This window comes from Mauremys reevesii, linkage group 1 (genome assembly GCF_016161935.1).
Source record: "Mauremys reevesii isolate NIE-2019 linkage group 1, ASM1616193v1, whole genome shotgun sequence".
Lineage (NCBI taxonomy): Eukaryota > Metazoa > Chordata > Testudines > Geoemydidae > Mauremys > Mauremys reevesii.
Window position 1 is genome coordinate 137,084,176 of NC_052623.1, and position 17,858 is coordinate 137,102,033.

Below are 17,858 nucleotides of genomic sequence, written 5' to 3' on the forward strand. Positions count from 1 at the left end.
CCTCACAAGTAATTATTGCTCTTTGTGTTTAATCTATCTTTCTAGGCATTTATACAATGTTTATTGCCATGGTATTTCAATGCCACATACCCCTTTGTTTTGAGTAGATTTATGTATTTGTTTGTTTACTTATTTATTCTGTAACATTATGAACAAAGTGGCCATCTTCTGTCTTGTTGGCCCTGGAATGTTATCTTTCACATGATGCTGTTTTATGACCTGTTGATATAAAATACGTCAACTCATTACTGGGTTTTTGACAAATGGGTTATCATCATGGGCGGCGGGTGGAGCCCCCCTTTCAGGGAGTATAACCCCTGGCTCCGCCCCTTCTGCCTGCACCCCTGCTCGGGCTGGACCCTCAACAACCCCTTGCCCCCCCCCATGGCCAGAACATTGAGCCCTCTCCCACCCCCACCCCGGCTTGAGGAGCCCTAGGCTGGCCAAAACCCTGCCCCCGCCCCCAGCTGCCCGGAGGAGCCCTAACCCATCCTCATTTGCCTGGAGGAGCCCCAGGCCAGCTGCAGCTGCACTGCGTGTCCCCTTCCCAGACCCCAAGACACACAGGAAAAGCCACAGTGTCTCTTCTGGAAGACAAATCTGAGCTTTAGATATGCCCCATGCAGGTTCTGGGGCAGCTGAGGCAGCTCTGGAGTCAGGGAGATTACTGGTGAACCTGGGAAGCTAAATAGCATATACTGCCTCCTCAGATGCCCTGGAACCTGCATGGGCATAATAAAGCAAAAACTTCCCCACCCAAACCCACAACCAGCCTCCCCTGGCCTGTTATACCCCTGCACATGGTTGTTATTTAAAGCTTTATATTATACTTTTTGACTGATGCACTCACACTGTCATCCTGCAGTTTTGCTTGTTTCTGGGAGGATAAATGATGAAAAACGTGTCTTTTTCACCAACAGAAGTTGGTCCAATAAAATATATTACCTCACCCACCTCGTTTCTAATACCCTGGGTGCATGACTACAACAACAGTGCATATGAAAAGTTAGATGCATTTGTAGTTAATTATCTGTTATAATAGTAACGGTGAATATCACCAACATTTGGTCAACACTCAAACTAGAATTTGCAGATAACCATAGTAACAGAAGAATGTTAGGTACTGTAGAGTGCATGTGTATACAATTTTTGTTCATACTATGCTGAACTTCAAAGGAAAGTGTTCTTTAGAGAAGCAAGTGGAAGCAAAACCCCCATTTTTTTGTGAAGAGGGAGGAAAATTATCAGAATAACTGATATCTTTTTTTGGATACTTTTTCATGTAAATATTTCATCCTCATTAGATACAAATTTTGGGGGTGGGGAGTCAATCTCCTCTATTCTGGGAAGAGGATGATTACAAACAAAATGAGAAGTGAAATATGATAGATGATGAAACACTGGTTATTTGTTTAAGCTTTCATGAAGTATAGGATTAGGATCTTATATAATGGTTTTCATATTGTTTATTTCATACATTTTCCTGAAGACAAATGATTGTTAGGTTTCACTGTGAAATATGATTATATTTTCTTCCATATACATTTGGAATTATTTGTAAATGAGAGCAAATACATTAAGAGAAGTTTATTGAACTTGTTTCTCTCATGATAATATTACAGATGCTGCCTTAATTGCTTGAAGAGATTAAATATATACGAATGAGCAGAAAAGAACATTTGTGTTTAAGGTTATAGAATAAAATGGAAATCTAAGTGCAAACATTTTGCTGAAGTATCATCTTATGTAATCTTTTGGATTCTACTTATCAATGCAGTTACGAAACCTATCCACAAGGCTGATGGATGCTAATTGTCAAGAGAGGATTAGGGCACAAAACTGGCAGAAAGTATGTCTTAAACAAAAAAAAAAAGCAAATGTTTTTAAAACGATATTTTCTGTACCTGCTGAGCAAACAAAATGACTTAGCTTATAGTTTGCAATGTTTTTGAGATGACAGTATTATTATTCCCTTGTTCTGAATTATTGAGCTTGATGCAGAAATTACTGAGTGAAATTTTTACCTTTTTATGTTAGACAAGATGTTAGATTAGATAATTGTAATGGTTCCTTTTGGCCTTATCTATTAATCTATATCACAGGTAAAACAATTTTTACTTCTAAGCCAAGATGTTCAAAATTTATTAGTGATCTTGAATGATTCAAATTTTGGATGCCCAACTTGTGTCCTTAAATAGATTCCATTTCAAGCTTCATTAAGGTTACTCAGATTCTGAAAATCTTGTCTCTTAACTGTGTGTTATGAAATGCCATTTTCTGTACCTAAACATTTTTGGTTTTTGCTCCTTAATATCCCTTTAAAGTGAGTAAACAGATACAGGACCTGCTCAGGGAATTCAGATCTACCAGGCCTGCTACTGCCTAGTCCACTTCTCTGAAGTCAGCTCTACCCACTGAGCTACAGCTTGGTCAGGTTCCATAAAGTCAGCTCCACAGAGAATGGGTTCATTTTGACACAGCCAGCTCTTCACAGGTTCCAGAGAGTCTTTGAGTGGGAGAACTCAGTGCAAAGAGAATATTTCTTTGGAGGGTCTCTACTTGCTGGCAGAACCCTGACTTCTGTTGCTGAATTTGGGGTCAGTATTCACTGTCAGCTCAGAGTGAGCCATTTCCTGTTTTAAATAAAGGTATCTAATATATAGTTTCTGAGTGCCCTTCCAATATTGAAAGTTATAAAACCAAATGCTCAACTTAGTAAGCTTGCCCCCTCTGCCATGCAACAGCTCGTAATCAAATAAGATTAAGACGCCCATACACTAGTTTATACCTCAATTCTCCTACTAGAGAGGAGTGAAATTTTTTGGCTGTTTTTTTTTTTTTGCCAGAAAATGTGGATTCGGGTTGACAGAAATATTTTGTGAATTTGTGTCAAATTCACCAGATTGTTTCAGCTCAGAGAAAAAAAAATCCCCAGAAAGTCTAAATGTTTCATTTAAACCTTTTCAAAACAAAATGTTTCATCTTTTGAAGTGTTTTGTTTCAAATTTTACTTGATTTTTGTTACTTTTTTTAAATAAAAAGCCCTCAAACTGTAAATGACTGGGGTATAGGCTGTCTGGCCTAGTGGACACAGCTGGGCTGGTGTCATCAAGACAATGACAGCCATGAGGCAATAGTCAGTGAGCAGGGATCAGAGTAATAGCCAGAGCTGGGACTCGTAGCAAGTCAGAGTAAGCCTAGGGTCAGAGATTGGAGATAGCACCAGATTGGAATTAGGAGGCAGGGTCAGAGGCAGAGACTGGAGATCAGAAGCAAGCAGTAGTTTGGAGAAGTCTGGGTGATTGCCCAGACAACTTCCTGGACAACCCCCCAGGGTTAAATAGTGAGCATGGGCCAATCAGAGGGCCATAGGATGCTGTCTCTCTAGACCGATGGTTCTCAAACTTATTTGATGGGGCCCACCTTCTTTGTGTCTGTACTCATTTACACCTGCCCCCACAAGTACGTATCTCACCTCTTGTGAGGCAGAGTGGAGTGCAGTGGCTGCAGGCTGGGCACACTGCTCTGAAGGCAGCGCCACGCCAGCAGCAGTGTGGAAGTAAGGGTGGCAATGTGCTCAGTGATATTTGTCAGTATCACTTTTCAGAGTAGACTTAGTGCCCCATTGCCACCCTTACTTCTGTGCTGCTGCTGCCACCCTGGGGCTGACAGCCAGAGCCTTGCCGCCTCCAGGTGAAGGATTGGGGGAAGGGAGGAGAACTTGAGCCCAGGTTGCCTTCCGGTGAGGGAATGTGGGTGGGGAAGGAGAGCCTGGGTTGCTTTATCCATCTGTCTCCTTTATCCCCACCTCCTGAGTATGCATGGCCGTTCTGCATGAGTGCCAGCCACCTGGGTCTGACAGCCAGAGCTCTTAAAAACCTCAAACCCCACACAGCTTGCATCCCTTGACACATTCCTGCACCTCCTGTGGGAGACCTGCGAGAACCACTGCTCTAGACGCTTTGGGCAGTACTTCCTGTGGCACCTAATCTCCACTGTGCTCTTGGGAGGTGGCTCTGCATTCCCTCCTAATGGCATCGTGCAAATGTCAGTTGTCTTATGTTGTGCAGAGCTGAGTTCGGTCTCATGGATTCTTACATAAACAAAATGAAATGTTTTGTTTGACTCTCTTACCTCTCTTAAAAAGCCCAAGTGAAATAAACAGGCCCAGTTGAGTGCAGGTCTAATTCATCTCCAAATTATTCTTTGTAAGCCACGAAGTTTTTTTTTTTTTTTTTTTTTTGAAATTGGCAAATATGAGAACATATCAGACCTAAGTAGTGGGCTTATATTGATCTCCAAGGAATGAAATCATACTGATCTCCTAAAAACAAGGAGGCTGTTCTCACAACTTGCGTGTCAATTTCCAGTGTCAGTGGAAGGGTTGCCACTGGATGCTGAGTCATGTTTGCCACCATAGTCTTGTTCTTGTGTACTATTCTGTTCCTAAATTCTACATGAGCTGTCTTTAGTCTGTGTTTTTTCTCTTTTTCTTCCCCGTGTAAAGTGATGGGTTGAAAGTCTGATTTGATTACTAGTAAAAGTGCATATAAGTTACTATATGTATGTGGCAGAATTATTGAATCGAGTGGTTGGGTTCACTCTGGCAAAGCTGTTTGTTTATCAGACTTGTACTCCTCTGGCTGCTCTTTCTTTAAGTTTGACTTGCATGTGTTGTTTATGCTGTCTCAAACAATCATCTTTCTGAAGAGTAATGTGTATAAATACATAGCATGTAGCAGAGGAAAGTACCTATAAATTCAAAGACAGTGAGCTGTCAGATCTAGCTTTCAAGGCAAGAAGTTAGAGCCAAATATCAAAAAGATTTAGATATCAGGGATTTTGTTACAGCGCAGAAAGAAGCCGGCCATAATGTAAGTTTAATTTCAGAACAGCAACTGCAGCTTTTGATTTTTTTTCCAGGAGTTTCCATTGCTTCAATAATATGTGAGGAAATAGTTTTTCAATGGCTATTCAAATATTTCTCCTTCTTTAATTTCCTTTTTTCACAATAAACAGGGTTAGGAGCTTGAAGGATTTTTTTTTCATCCTTATTGTTAGGCCTGGGAATATGTAGCGGAAGCATGGTAAGATTTTCTGTGGACTGAAAACTGTTTATAGTACATTAGCCAGAATAGAATATGTTGAAGAAGTAAACAACCTTTGTTGCCTAATATTGATGTAAAGAAATTCAATTTATATGTGTATTTTATTTCCTGTTCCTCCCCTTCTTGAGTGTTTGTGCTGAACATTTAGTAAGTCCAAAGATTTCTCAGTCAGGACACCCATATGTGGGTGTCTCCAGAGTGTCAGACCAACTGGCAGTTGGCATCCTACTGTAGGACTGTGTCTTACCTTATTCTGTTGGACACCAATGACACAAACAGTCTTGTCTTCTTCCTAGGAGGAAGGCAAACAGGTGCTATTTCAGCTAGATTGTCTTTATAATTCAGTTAACTAGTGCATCTGAGGATTCTTCCAACCTCACAAGTTCTGAAAGCTGCTTTATGTGTGCATGTCCTGAGTCCATTAGGTTTTTGGGACCACAATGTTTCCATCACTGAAAAATATAATCGGCATTTTTGTGCTATTTTCTACCACTCTCTCTGCTAAAATAATAGTAAGGGCCTAATGTAAACTGGCAAACTGGAATTCTTTCTTATATCTGCCCCATTGTCTTAAAGTCGTCCATCTTGAAAAAACAATGTGTGAATTATTGACCATATTATTACCTATTTCTTCATTGCTTTGAACACTTCTGCTTGTAAGTGAATGAAGCTTATAATAATGGGCAACTAGCTCAACACCTGCTGTCAGAGTATGCATTATTCTGAGATCTTCTCATTTATCTCACACTTCAACCATTTAGAAGGTGCCTAGTGCAGAAAGACCAAAGCCACCTCTCTGCCAAGATGCGATAAAAGTTTGGCCTGAAACTTTACTATATGTGGAGGAACTTTAGACCTGGTTGATTCTTCATCAAGACTTTGAAAAAAATCTTTTTAAAAAATAACTTTCCATCTACATATATTTTCTGTATTTCATTGTTGCATTAGCTGTATAACAAAAGGATATATGTTTCTCAAAGTACAGTTTGATTCTGAAAGAGGGCCAGATGTGACTAGGAAAAAAAGCATATTCTTATTCACAAATCTTTCTATGAGTTCAGAGTCAGATCTCCTGACTTTAATGACAAAAATCCAGTTTTAGCTCTACTTTTGTAAGCTGTTAAGAGCCAAATCAACTAATGTACTCCTATAGCTAATAGACGTTATTTACTCACCAACAGTATCTGGGCTCAGCTCAGATTTATCTATTCAGTGTGTGTTTGATAAGAAAAATATCTTCTAACCTTTTTATTTTCCAATGTCCCATAAGTTTTTTTACAATGAATTTATGTTTGTGCAAATATTTCTTGATTTGCAGAACCCCTGGGGGCCCTCTTAGGACTCTACAGTAAAACTACTGCAACACTGGCTCATGGTTTATGATTTATAAGTTGGTTTATGAATATTTGTCAAGTGCACATTTTTATTGCATTGAACATGCCATATCTTATTTGCAAATGTATAGTCCTATTACAATGTATTGCCATTGTCCATTAACACATATTTTTCAGTTTAGACTACTGTAATCCTATTTGCCATGATGCTACCCCAAAATTTGCTACATTTTTGATATAATTATGCCTTTAAATTAAAACACATACAAAATATTGTTGAGCTGACCTGTCTGTTTGTGGTGATGCAGTTACTTCCCCTGAATGAGAGCTTACACAAGGAAGCAGGGTAACTTACAGTAGTGATTTGGTTAAGAGAACACAGCAATAGTAATAATGGCTTGAACATATTCAAGATACACTTCTTCAGAATACAGTGTGTGAAAAGTGTTCTCTAGAGACAAAAACACCTGCTTTTGTTCAACTCTTTCTCTTTACACTGGCATGCTCACTGCTGATGCATAAAGCTAGAGAAGTCAGTGTCACACAGAGTTACTGGGGAGGGGGGGTTTGATGGTGGAGGGATCTGTGATTATGAAACAAAGGAGCTGATAGATGTATGTGCACAGTTTACTGACTGAGCACAAGTTCCTCCTCATTATTTCATTAACTGTAAATGATGCAGAAAGGTCACATCATATTTGCTTAAAGGAGCATATTATAGACATTTCTTTAAATGGACATATTTCCTTGGCATACTGAAACTAACCATGCTGGAGAAAGATGATGCCACCCTGATAGCTTTTTTAACCACGTAAGCAATTTCTTAAAGTTCTTGTTAGTTTACCATGAACATTCAGTCTCTCCGGGTAGAAGCAGCACCCGTGGAATAGTTTAATAGGAAGTTTTATTGTGGTTTGAGAGGCAGTCTGTTAACCAACAGCAACAGGAGACTAGATCAAAGATTCTAAAAAAACAAAAAAATTAAACTATTAAAAATGGAGGGAAGGGGCCATTTAAAAAAAAACAATTGAATCAGATTAGCTGCTATTGGCAATTCATTCTGTTTTAACCAATTCTCTCATCTTTAATAAAAAAAGACAGCTAATAACAAGACTATTAATAAAAATATGCTGAGAATGGAGTTGAGAATGATAAAAGTATCTGATGTGGAATCTGTTTAGAGTGCAGTTGTCCCTGAGATAAAACTCAAATGCTTTTTATCTGCAAAGCCACCTGGATCTCCATTCATAACACTGATGTGCTTCAGAGTTTATATACTTGGAGGGTAACTCCATACAGTAAGTCATCAATGCAATATGTGTATGTTGAACAGCTATTGAACTTCAAGCAAGGAAAATGTTAAGGCCTTGTATAGTCGTGGTAATGTAATAAGGCTGTCTTGAAATAGAGAGTGCCTGATAGGTAGCATTATTAAATCATTCATTATAACTTATGGTAGGCAAGGGATCTGTGCCACTGCTGATGTGCAGACTTCTAACAGAATGTTACTACTTCAGGGGCTCCCAGTAGCTACTGTCCTTGTGCAGTCTGCCGCTCAGGCTTGCTAGTAACAGCATTTTATTGCTGGGAGGGAGCACTGCCTCCAGGAAAGCCAAATCACCTTCACTTCATCTGTATTAAGAAATGGTTAGAGGGCAGAGTCCATTTCTGAGCAAATCTTGGCATATAGATTTCTTTTTTATATTAAGTGAAAAGATGATAATTGTGTTGCTGCATGTTATAAAACATTGAAATGTTAGCTGCAAAATTTTAATCGCAGAATGCATGTTTTTTGGTTGTGTTTTAAACTCCATAGTTGTTTTCCTTTCCTGAATGTGGCTTCCCAACAGTGTCTTATTATTTTGTTTAAAACGAGAAAAGGAAATAAATGGAATTCTTATTCCTCCCTTCCTCAATTAACAATATACAAAAATAGAATTCCATGAAACTTACAGTAGCGTGACGAGCTATTTAAACATGTGTTTTAGCATGTAATTTAATAATGCCAACAATTCAGTAGTTCCCTTTTTACCTGTCAGACATGTTGTCTTAAATAATATAATGTGTAGCGAAAGACAGTCCCTGTCCCAAAGGGTATCCAATATAAAGAGACAAGATAGACAATGGCGAGTGGGGAAATGGAAGCACAGAAAGGTAAAGTCACAGAACGAGTCAGTGGCAGAGTTGTGATAACAACGCAGAGCTGCGGTTCTAAGCCCTGTTGACTAGGACACTAGCTTGAAGGCATTCCTTCTGTGTGTGTGTGTGTGTGTGTGTGTATACACACACACACCACCTCAATGACAGTAACAAATCAGATTCACTAGGGCTATCATCATTTATGTAAGTGTAAAAGAGTGGTCTGAATGAGCTCTCCTGTCCATTTATTGATGAAGTGAAGGAAAAGACCTCAAAGCAGACTGTATTTACATAGACACACCTATTTTTCCAGGGTGATCAACTTTGGCTGTATTGCAGGGGTCGGCAACCTTTCAGAAGTGGTGTGCCGAGTCTTCATTTATTCACTCTAACTTAGGTTTCGCGTGCCAGTAATACATTTTAATGTTTTTAGAAGGTCTCTTTCTATAAGTCTATAATATAAAACTAAACTATTGTTGTACGTAAAGTAAATAAGGTTTTTAAAATGTTTAAGAAGCTTCATTTAAAATTAAATTAAAATGCAGAGCCTGCTGGACCAGTGGCCAAAACCTGGGCAGTGAGAGTGTCATTGAAAATCAGCTTGTGTGCCACAGGTTGCCTACCCCTGCTGTATTGTGTTAAAATTCATTTAAGTCTTGAATGAAGGGGTAATAAATTGTTGTTCCCATTATTGTCTGATTAAAGGGTAACAGAAATTTACTTAATATGCCTGTTTGAAAGGTCATTATAACTGTACCTCAGACACTAAGTGTGTGGTAGTGAGTGAAATCTAAGTGAAAGAGACAAAGGGGCAGGGACAGGTGTTCCTAGCTGGTGGCGAGGACTTCAAGAGTTCTAGATACCATTTAATCCTTCCCTTCTAGTGTTTAAAGACAGACCTTAATAGCCATAGCAGAACGGCAGCGGAAGCATCATTCACCCTGCTCCCTCCCCTAGGGCTGGTGAACCCACCTGTATGCACCTGTGGCCTCAGGGACTTCACTAGCCTTAGACAACAAACTGTGAGTGCAATGTTAAAGGGACCTTTGTCCACTGGACTTTCACACCACAAGGTGGGAAACTGAGGGTGCTATCTAAGATATAGTAGGATCAGTGTCTATTTATTGTTTGCATACTTTTGAGTCGTTGTTGTTGTGTTTTTTCCCCAAACTAATGCTGTGTTCACTCTTCCTTAATAAAATGTTTTCTCTGTTTCATAAACAAACTCTGTGCATGCCAGTGAAGATGTATTGCCTGTTAGAGGTGCCCATTAGTTTCCCAGACTTCTGGGTGGGAGGTTGAGCTGGTTTTGTTTTCCAATTTTCAGAACATTCCCTAGATATTGAACCCAGCCCTTCTTGCTGCTGATACTACCTGGGAGAAAGTTACATAAGCATGGCCTTCTGTGTTCATGTTATCTGGGAATAATGCGGCAGTGAGTGAGCTGAGCGGATAAGAGGATAGATACAAGAAGGATCAATTTATTGATTTTCCTTTATGGAAATCTGCACTCTCAAACCTGCCCCCCACGAAGCAAGTGCATGCATCTTCAGTAGGATGTGATAAAGAAACTCAAAAATTCAAGATCCTTGTCTAAGAAATATAGAATTGTGTCATGTCCACAGAGGGGTAATTTTCCTTCTCCCTCCCATGAATTCAGCCTGTAATTTTCACAGTTAAAATCACAATAAACAACCCATAAGACTGAAGAAAAGCAAACATACAGTACCTGCTTACTGAAAAATCTGTTTTGCCTTTGTAATCTTGTAAGAAGTATAGGAGTTCTCACTGCATATTGATTTTGCTGGTATGTGTTTTGAAAAGGTGGGCTATATCCTGAGGTCGTATTCTCCCCACTTCATTTATACTCCCAGCCTTTGAGGTAAGATTGAGGGGAACTAGAAATAATTCATTTATTTTTCTGTAAAAGTGAACAAATGGTGTTTGTACAGTTCATTACAGATACAACTACCTCTGGGTCTAACTCCTTACCCTTTTTAGTTTCTGCTGCACTGAAGTATTTAATACTGAAGTTGCTGCCTAGAAGCAGTGGGGAGGAGGAAGAGACCTACTGATTTAAAAAAGTGTATGTTTACCATACAACTGACCTAAGCTTTTGCATTGCATGTGATACTTTTTCAGAAAATCCCTGTGACCCATCCCTCATTGCCAATGATGTGATTAACTTTGGTGAATTACAGGCTGTGCATGCCACTGCAGGAAGGACTGAATATCAGTTAAATGATTGGCTGAAATAACTAGCAACCTCTTAGGTTGTAGCAGTGAATGGTATAGCTATGGAGTATTAGGAGAGCACCTTGGAGAACAGAAACCTACAGATTTTGTTAATACGTTTGTTGTTTTGAAGTACAAACCAGAACACTCTATCTACCAATATACACATAGAGACACTTGAGAACAGTGACAGAGAACAGAAAAGAGTTGAGAAGGAAACTTGCATCCAGAATATATAAAGTCACCAGTGAATTCCATGGAGATGGTGAGAAAGCTGCCATTTTTCAGCTTCTTTGTTAGTGACTTAGAGCAGGGCTAGGCCTTTAGATTGGAAAAAAAAATGCTTTTGACACTCAAATTGAAAAGGCAATTAATATTGTGCCTGAAGTGACATACATTACATGCTCTTCATGATGGTTTAAATACATTAAGGATGTTGTCAATGAAAGAACAGATAGATTTTTAATGTGATCGAAGTCATTGTGCTTTGTAATCTAATATGGATCTAAAAATCGTTAGCAGTCTGTGATGGGTTTTTCCTAGCCCCTAAAGTAAGTCCTGGAGCCCTGCGCCCTGCCATAGTGTTGTCCAAATGAGGCACTGGAAAGCAGCATGATTTGTTTTTTCTTTCCAGGTGGTTTGGGGTGGCTAAATCTTAGCAAGAGTTTCCAGAGTGTCTCCCTGATCTGAAACAATCTCATGTAGCTTGGTTAGTTTAAGGTCAGATACTTAAAAAGTGACTGGGCTCCTCTTGTGAGAGGGAAAGATTGAAATGGCTGACTAGAAACCAGGATAGAGAACTTTGCAGATATATTGCTGGCTATTTCTTCTATGTTGTTAGATCAGATGTACACTATATTTATGAAGTTTTAACCGCGTGGCTTGGGAATATGATTGGAGGCTTTGCCAGTTTGGGTTCTTTTGAATGAACAATAGTCCTGTAAATAACAGGAAACACCACTGAGGGCTTTTTGGTCCTTCACCTGGGCCTCCTGTGAACTTTCTCTCCACCCATTCAGCCCCTGCCACAGAGACATAAATTACTTGGGAAGGAACTGAAATGCGCTGACCTAAAATGGGACAGTATAGCAGTAACAAGAAGATGGAAATGCTGTTTTCAGTTTGTATGTTGTGCTGATTTATTTATAATGTGCCCATCTAAAGCTCTGGACACGTACAAAATGTATTAATAAAGCACTGTGATGGGGCATCTGCCCCACGCTGGCAGAAAAGGGGCTAAAAGCAGCCCTATGGAGGCTGTGCAGGAGGCAGCCAATCACAGAAGGGCTTATAGGCGCAGCAAATCAGGGCCAAGCTGGCCTGTATAAGAAGGGCTGCAGAACAGAGCAGGGGCAGTCACTTCCTGAAACTTGAGAAGGGAGGAGGACTGGCTGCCTTGCAGGCAGCAAGCACCCTAGACCATGCAGTGCTGTAGGCAGAGACCCAGAGAGCTAAAGGCAGCTCTTAGCAGGCTGCAGGGATCTGCAGACTGAGGCCCTGATGCAAGTGCAAAGAAGGTGCTGGAGCCACTGAAAGAAGCTAGACAGTGGACTGCAGGTCCCCGTGGAAGAGGGGGGGAATGTGGAGTGTGGCATAGCGGGAGGACAGTGTCCCTGAAGAGGATGCTGCGGTCCTGGGAGTGACATGGGTCCAGGAATAGAGGTGACAGCGGGTGAGACACCACCGAAGAGGGTGCAGTGCTAATTCCCTGGACAGTCAGCAGGAGGTACTGTAGTGGTGAGTCACGGCCCATCACAAGCACATACAAAATACAACAAAGCTCTCCCTGACCCACCTGCAATATGAGTAATTGAAGGAAAAGTGAGGCACTAACAGAGTGAATACAGGTGAGTTCAGAGTGAAGGCGATAAAGTCCTAGGTAAAAGCAGCTGATTATCTCTCGTGCAGTTATCTCTTTGGCTGTAAATGGGACCCTTATGTTTTGTGCTGGGAAAGTGTAACTTCAGAGCTGACTGGAGAGATTCCATTCTCAGGTGCAGTGAGGGCTTGTTCAGGGTGAGCACAGGGGAGTCTGAAGTGCATGGGACCTGTAAAATTATCCCTTGCTTTATTGCATTAGCATAGATTTTTGCTTTTTATATGGTGCAGATGTGTGTATAATTACCCCCCCCCACACACACACATGTTAAGCAAGACACAGGATGAACTTTAGCCTCCCTTTTGAGGTTTAAAAACCTACCCAAAGAAACTGAATTTGGACAGCATGTACAAGTTTTTTATTTATTTTCTGATGGCCAATACCTTGGATTTGTTTTTAGTTATATTTGGAGCTTGATCCTCTGGTCTGATGCCTATTGTGTCATTGTGCATTGCTTTTAAGACTCTCTCAGTGATTTTTAGATAGATGAATGCGGAGGTGGTTGAGGTAACTTTATTTAGAATATTTTGCAGCAGGAAAAGGCTGTTTATTGGCTTACAAAAATATTCCTTAACTTGCTCTTTAAAGCCAGCTTTTGATCTCCTAGTTGTCCTAACTTCTGTTATATGCAAAATCTCATTATTTCTCATTTGCTGAACAGGTGAGTTACATTTATATTATTTATGTTGCCTTAGTTTGGTCATGTGATTGCACTGTTATATTAATGTTGAAGACTTGCTATTATGACAGTAATTTAGAAACATGCAGACACAATAATCCATGTGTTTTTGTGCACAGCTTTGCCTTCACTTTACTGTCTCAGGCTTTGCCCCACTTGTGGGTGTATGTGTAATGTACGTAATTATATTGTTGCCGTCCCTCACTTCAGGCTTGTTTGTACCCCTTTTGTGGTCCCTTCCTGTGAATATTAAGACAATTCAGTTTTACTTGCACACATTCTATTGGGTAGTGAACTTTTAAGCTCATGACTCAAATATTTGCACAAGAAGGCGTGTGCTAAATGTGAGATGGGACGCTGCTTGACACAGCTTAGGGAGAGAGATTCAAAGATCCTTCACTGAAACCCTGGCACAGAGGCAGTTAAATGAGCCAAACAAGGATGTGGCCCACTCTTCACAACTGTGTCTGTATGGATTTCACAAGGGAGAATTCAACTGTAATTTTCACCTCACCAATAAATCGTACAATCGACAAACTCATTTAGAAACGTTGCCCAAGGCCTTTGTGGGAGGAAAAGATTTAAATATTGGGGAACTTTGGAAATACTCTTTTGACTGCTACTGCTTCTTGAGAGATTCAAAGACTCAGTGGTTTCTTGTTAGAAGCATTACATTTCTCTGATCAGGGAACAGGAGCAATACCGCATGACTTGTGTGATTAATCACATGTAACCAAAACAGCTTGAATTTCAAATATAGTCTAACACAGGGTGGGCAAACTTTTTAGCCCAAGGGCCACATCAGGCTATGGAAATTGTATGGTGGGCCATGAATGATCCTGAAACTGTGGGGAGGGGTGTGGGAGTTAGTGAGGGCTCCAGCTGGGGGTGCGGGCTCTGGGGTGGGGCCAGAAATAAGGAGTTCAGGTTGTCAGAGGGGGCTCCAGGTTGGGGTGCGGGGGACAGCTCTGGGGTAGGGATGAGAGGTTTGGGGTGCAGAGGGGGCTCCAGGATGGGACTGAGGGGTTTGGAGGGTGTGAGGGGGATCAGGGCTGGGGCAGGAGTTGGGGTACGGGGAAGGGGTCCGAGGGGTCCGGCTGCAGGTGCAGGTTCTAGGGTAGGGCTCAGGATGAGGGTCTTGGGGTACAAGTGAGGGTTGTGGGCTAGGATCAGTGGTTCGGAGGGGGATCAGGGCTGTGGCAGGAGATTGTGGCAGGAGGGCTCAGGGGTGCTGGGGTGCTTACCACAAGCAGCTCCCAGAAGCATATCCCCACTCCGGCTCTGAGGCACTGGCTGGAGACTGTGCTGCCCCATCCGCAGGCATCACCCTTGCAGCTCCTATTGGTCAGGAGCCACAGCCAATGGGAGCTGTGGGGGTGGCGCCTGTGGATGGCACAGCATGCAGAGCAGCCTGGCCACGCCTCCGCCTAGTAGGAGCCGGAGCGGGGTCATGCTGGCTGCTTCCTGGGAGCTGCACGGAGCGGGGCAAGCCCCTGACCCCTGCCCCCTGGTTGGAGCGCTGGAGCGGGGCAGACTTCTGACCCTGCTCCCCAGTGGGAGCTGAGGTCCGGCCTGACGTGTCGGATATGGGGCGTAGTTTGCCCACTCCTGGTCTAACACTTGGAGTAAACTGTATGAAGTCACAGTACTGCCAACCCCAAGCATTTTAAAAAAAAATGAATCAGGCCCTTCCCTTCTCCATTCCTCCCCCTGCCACCACGCCCCCCCCAAGCCCCAGCAACATATGTTTGATTAAATATTATGAGATTAAACAAAAAGTTAGGGTTCTTTTTATTTGCCTTCTGTTTTTTTACATTTGTAACATTTAAATTTTTTCAAGCTTTTCTTCAGAGCCATGAGATCTCAAAACTTACTTCCTTAACAAAACAAAACCCCAAACACCCGCTCCAAGGTTCTCCCAGGAGCTGGTGCTAAAAGAACACCTAATATTGCAAGGCTTGTGATAATATTATGAGGATTGATTTCAACATTGCCAATCTGAAGAATTAAACCACCACCTACCAGCACTAAACAAACACACAACCCCTCCCCCCCACAACCAACCAACACAACAGTCTGCCCCCTTTACCCCCCCACCTCCCAAAAAAAATTAAAATAAAAATCCTTGTTTGAATTTGGAATACTGCTTAATTTAATTTTTCATTTCTGCTGCTCTATCCACAAAGATTCTTGGAATACAATGCAATTTGCTCTTATCTGCCTCCTTTTATCTGGTGCATCCTTAAGGCATTTTTTGGTGCATAAATAAATCCGCATAAAAAACAAAACCCTACTGAACTGCAGAAACCATAAAAAATAAATATCTTCAATTTAACTTTTAAAAGCACAGCTTATATTGCCCATCAAAGAAGACAAAACATGCCACATTTTAAATATCTTCCTTTATCTAGGATTTGCCAGGCGCTCTCCAGAGCAACTTTGCTAGATGCCATGCAGAACTCAGGAAAAAAATAGATACCCAGGATCTAAGTAATGGTTCCATGCTACTTATGGCTATTTACTTAATCAATATTTTATTTTTGTTTTTTTATTCCTTGAGATTTGCCAAGAAATCTCAATATTTCAGTTGCGTCCAGACATAGCTGCAGATGACAACTAGCAGGTAGTTTTTCCCTGGGAAAGCTGTCCAACTGGAGAAGCTCTTTTTGGCAGAAAAAATCAAGTATTTTGCTCCAGCAGTCAATGGGATGACATTTAAATCTCTCTCTTCTCCCCTCCCTCCACCCCAAGGAATGGTAATGGGAATGCCAACCTTTGCTTTCTGTCACTATTGCAGTGTATCACTTCTAAGCAGCAAATGCTACCCCAAGTGACCCAGCTTCAAAGTCATTATATACATTTTTACAAATTTTACAGTGATTTCAGCGAAATGTCATATCCAGTATTTAACATAGACTTTTCTAGACCTGAGTGAGGATTTGCTTTCTTTAATCCATTGGTTTGTAGTGCAGATAGTAATAGGCAAATTTGGGGTGTACTTTCAGTGTTTAGGTTTTTCTTTAAAGCTTCCAGTTGTGTGAGATGCCAAAGCCTAAACATGTATCTTAAAAGAATTATGTCATGTGACTGGTACAGCCTGAAAAGAGCTGTCTTAAATAATGTGTATAAATTACATTTATCATCCTCTTTTAGCTGGTAAAGTTCAATTTTCAGGGTTGGATTTTAAGCTGTAGGCAGAAATGTGTGTGGATTCTTTCTCTATTTAGATGCTTCATTTAGATCTCTTCCACCCCTCCCCCCCCCCAGCTTAGAAGTGGAAAAGCTCTATTAGGACATGTAGTCCTTTCCCTTGCTAATGTGGGAATGTTCCCTATAATCCAGTTTCAAATGAGACAAAGCCAGGATACCCTCAGCACCTCTCTCTATTTTACCCTCTTTATGACTGATTAGAGTTTATAGCAGTTCATTTTGTTGTTTCACATTACACATCCTCTTTGGAACAGTACAGTACTTGTGGCTAGTCATAACTGAACTATTTGTGTAGGTTTGTCTTTGGGTAGAAAAGAATATGAAGTTTTTTGATATGACATTCACAGAGTCTGTGTAGTGAGACATAAGAGAAAGATGTTAGGATCTCTTGTTCCTGAAGTTTCAGACTGAGTCTGCAAAATCTCCTGCTTTTGTACATTTTAGAAATCTTCTTTGATGTGTTTCAGTGTTCCAGATGAAGAAAATATTTCTCAAAGGGAACAATATCCCTCCCCCTTTTTAAATTCTACATTATATGGCATGATAGTGGTGAGAGCAAAATTTCCATTGACTTCAGTGGGACCAGGATTCACTCTAGTTGCTGGAGTCTCTGCCTTATGGGTATGGGAATCATTTCTCCCTCCCTATGCAAGAGTGGAGGATGAAGGGAATTCCAGAACTGCTAGAAGGTGAAACCCTAAACTCAGTGGATTGTTGTGTGGAGGGAAGCTGAAAGGCACAAGTGTTTGTGGGGTGAAGGGTGCTTACTGCTACAAAAGTTGAAGAGTGAGCAGGGAATGTTTTTGGAATGTAGCAAAATAATCCAAGATCCCATTGTTCTATCTACAGTCCCCGTCCCCTCAGTCCACCACAAATCCACAGTTTCATCCTCCCAGATACTCTTTTCTCCTTCTCCTCCTATTCCTCTACCTGCTCAATCTGTTGATAACTGTGAATGATTCAGTTAAATAGGGCTTCCCAAATGGCTGTTTAATTTTGTCTTCTGACCCCCTATAGCTTTTGTAGCAGGCAGCTGATCTGTGGCAGCCCATGCATCATTTCTCAGACACACATACACTCTCCTGCTCCCACGACTTGTCTTGCAATTCTTCCCCCGCTGATTGCAGCACCCACTTGTGCTACCTGCTCACCTCCTTGTCCCCCCATATTGCAGATTTAGGTGAACAGAGAAGTGATGTGCCCCTGTTCCATGGACCGTGTGCCCTCATATAATAAGAAATCTGAATGTTCTATGTTTTTAGTCGCACAACCCC

General features: G+C 41.2%; 1 protein-coding gene and 1 long non-coding RNA gene across 7 annotated transcripts in view; both read left to right on the plus strand.

The window, feature by feature from the left end:
• Positions 1-17,858, plus strand: part of FRMPD4 (FERM and PDZ domain containing 4) — a 451,884-nt gene that overhangs the window by 51,990 nt on the left and 382,036 nt on the right. Inside the window, exon 1 of one of the 6 annotated variants that reach the window (XM_039498326.1) lies at positions 11,959-12,663. The exons of the other annotated variants lie outside the window; for them this stretch is intronic. The gene's annotated coding sequence lies outside the window, so the exon portion shown is untranslated. Of the gene's footprint in view, positions 1-11,958; positions 12,664-17,858 lie in introns of those variants that run through there. 6 annotated transcript variants of the gene reach the window in all.
• Positions 1,141-17,858, plus strand: part of LOC120380561 — a 54,232-nt gene continuing 37,514 nt past the window's right edge. The window contains exons 1-3 of the long non-coding RNA XR_005587803.1: positions 1,141-1,282; positions 1,623-1,849; positions 2,325-2,597. This is a non-coding gene — a long non-coding RNA (uncharacterized LOC120380561). The remainder of the gene's footprint in view (positions 1,283-1,622; positions 1,850-2,324; positions 2,598-17,858) is intronic.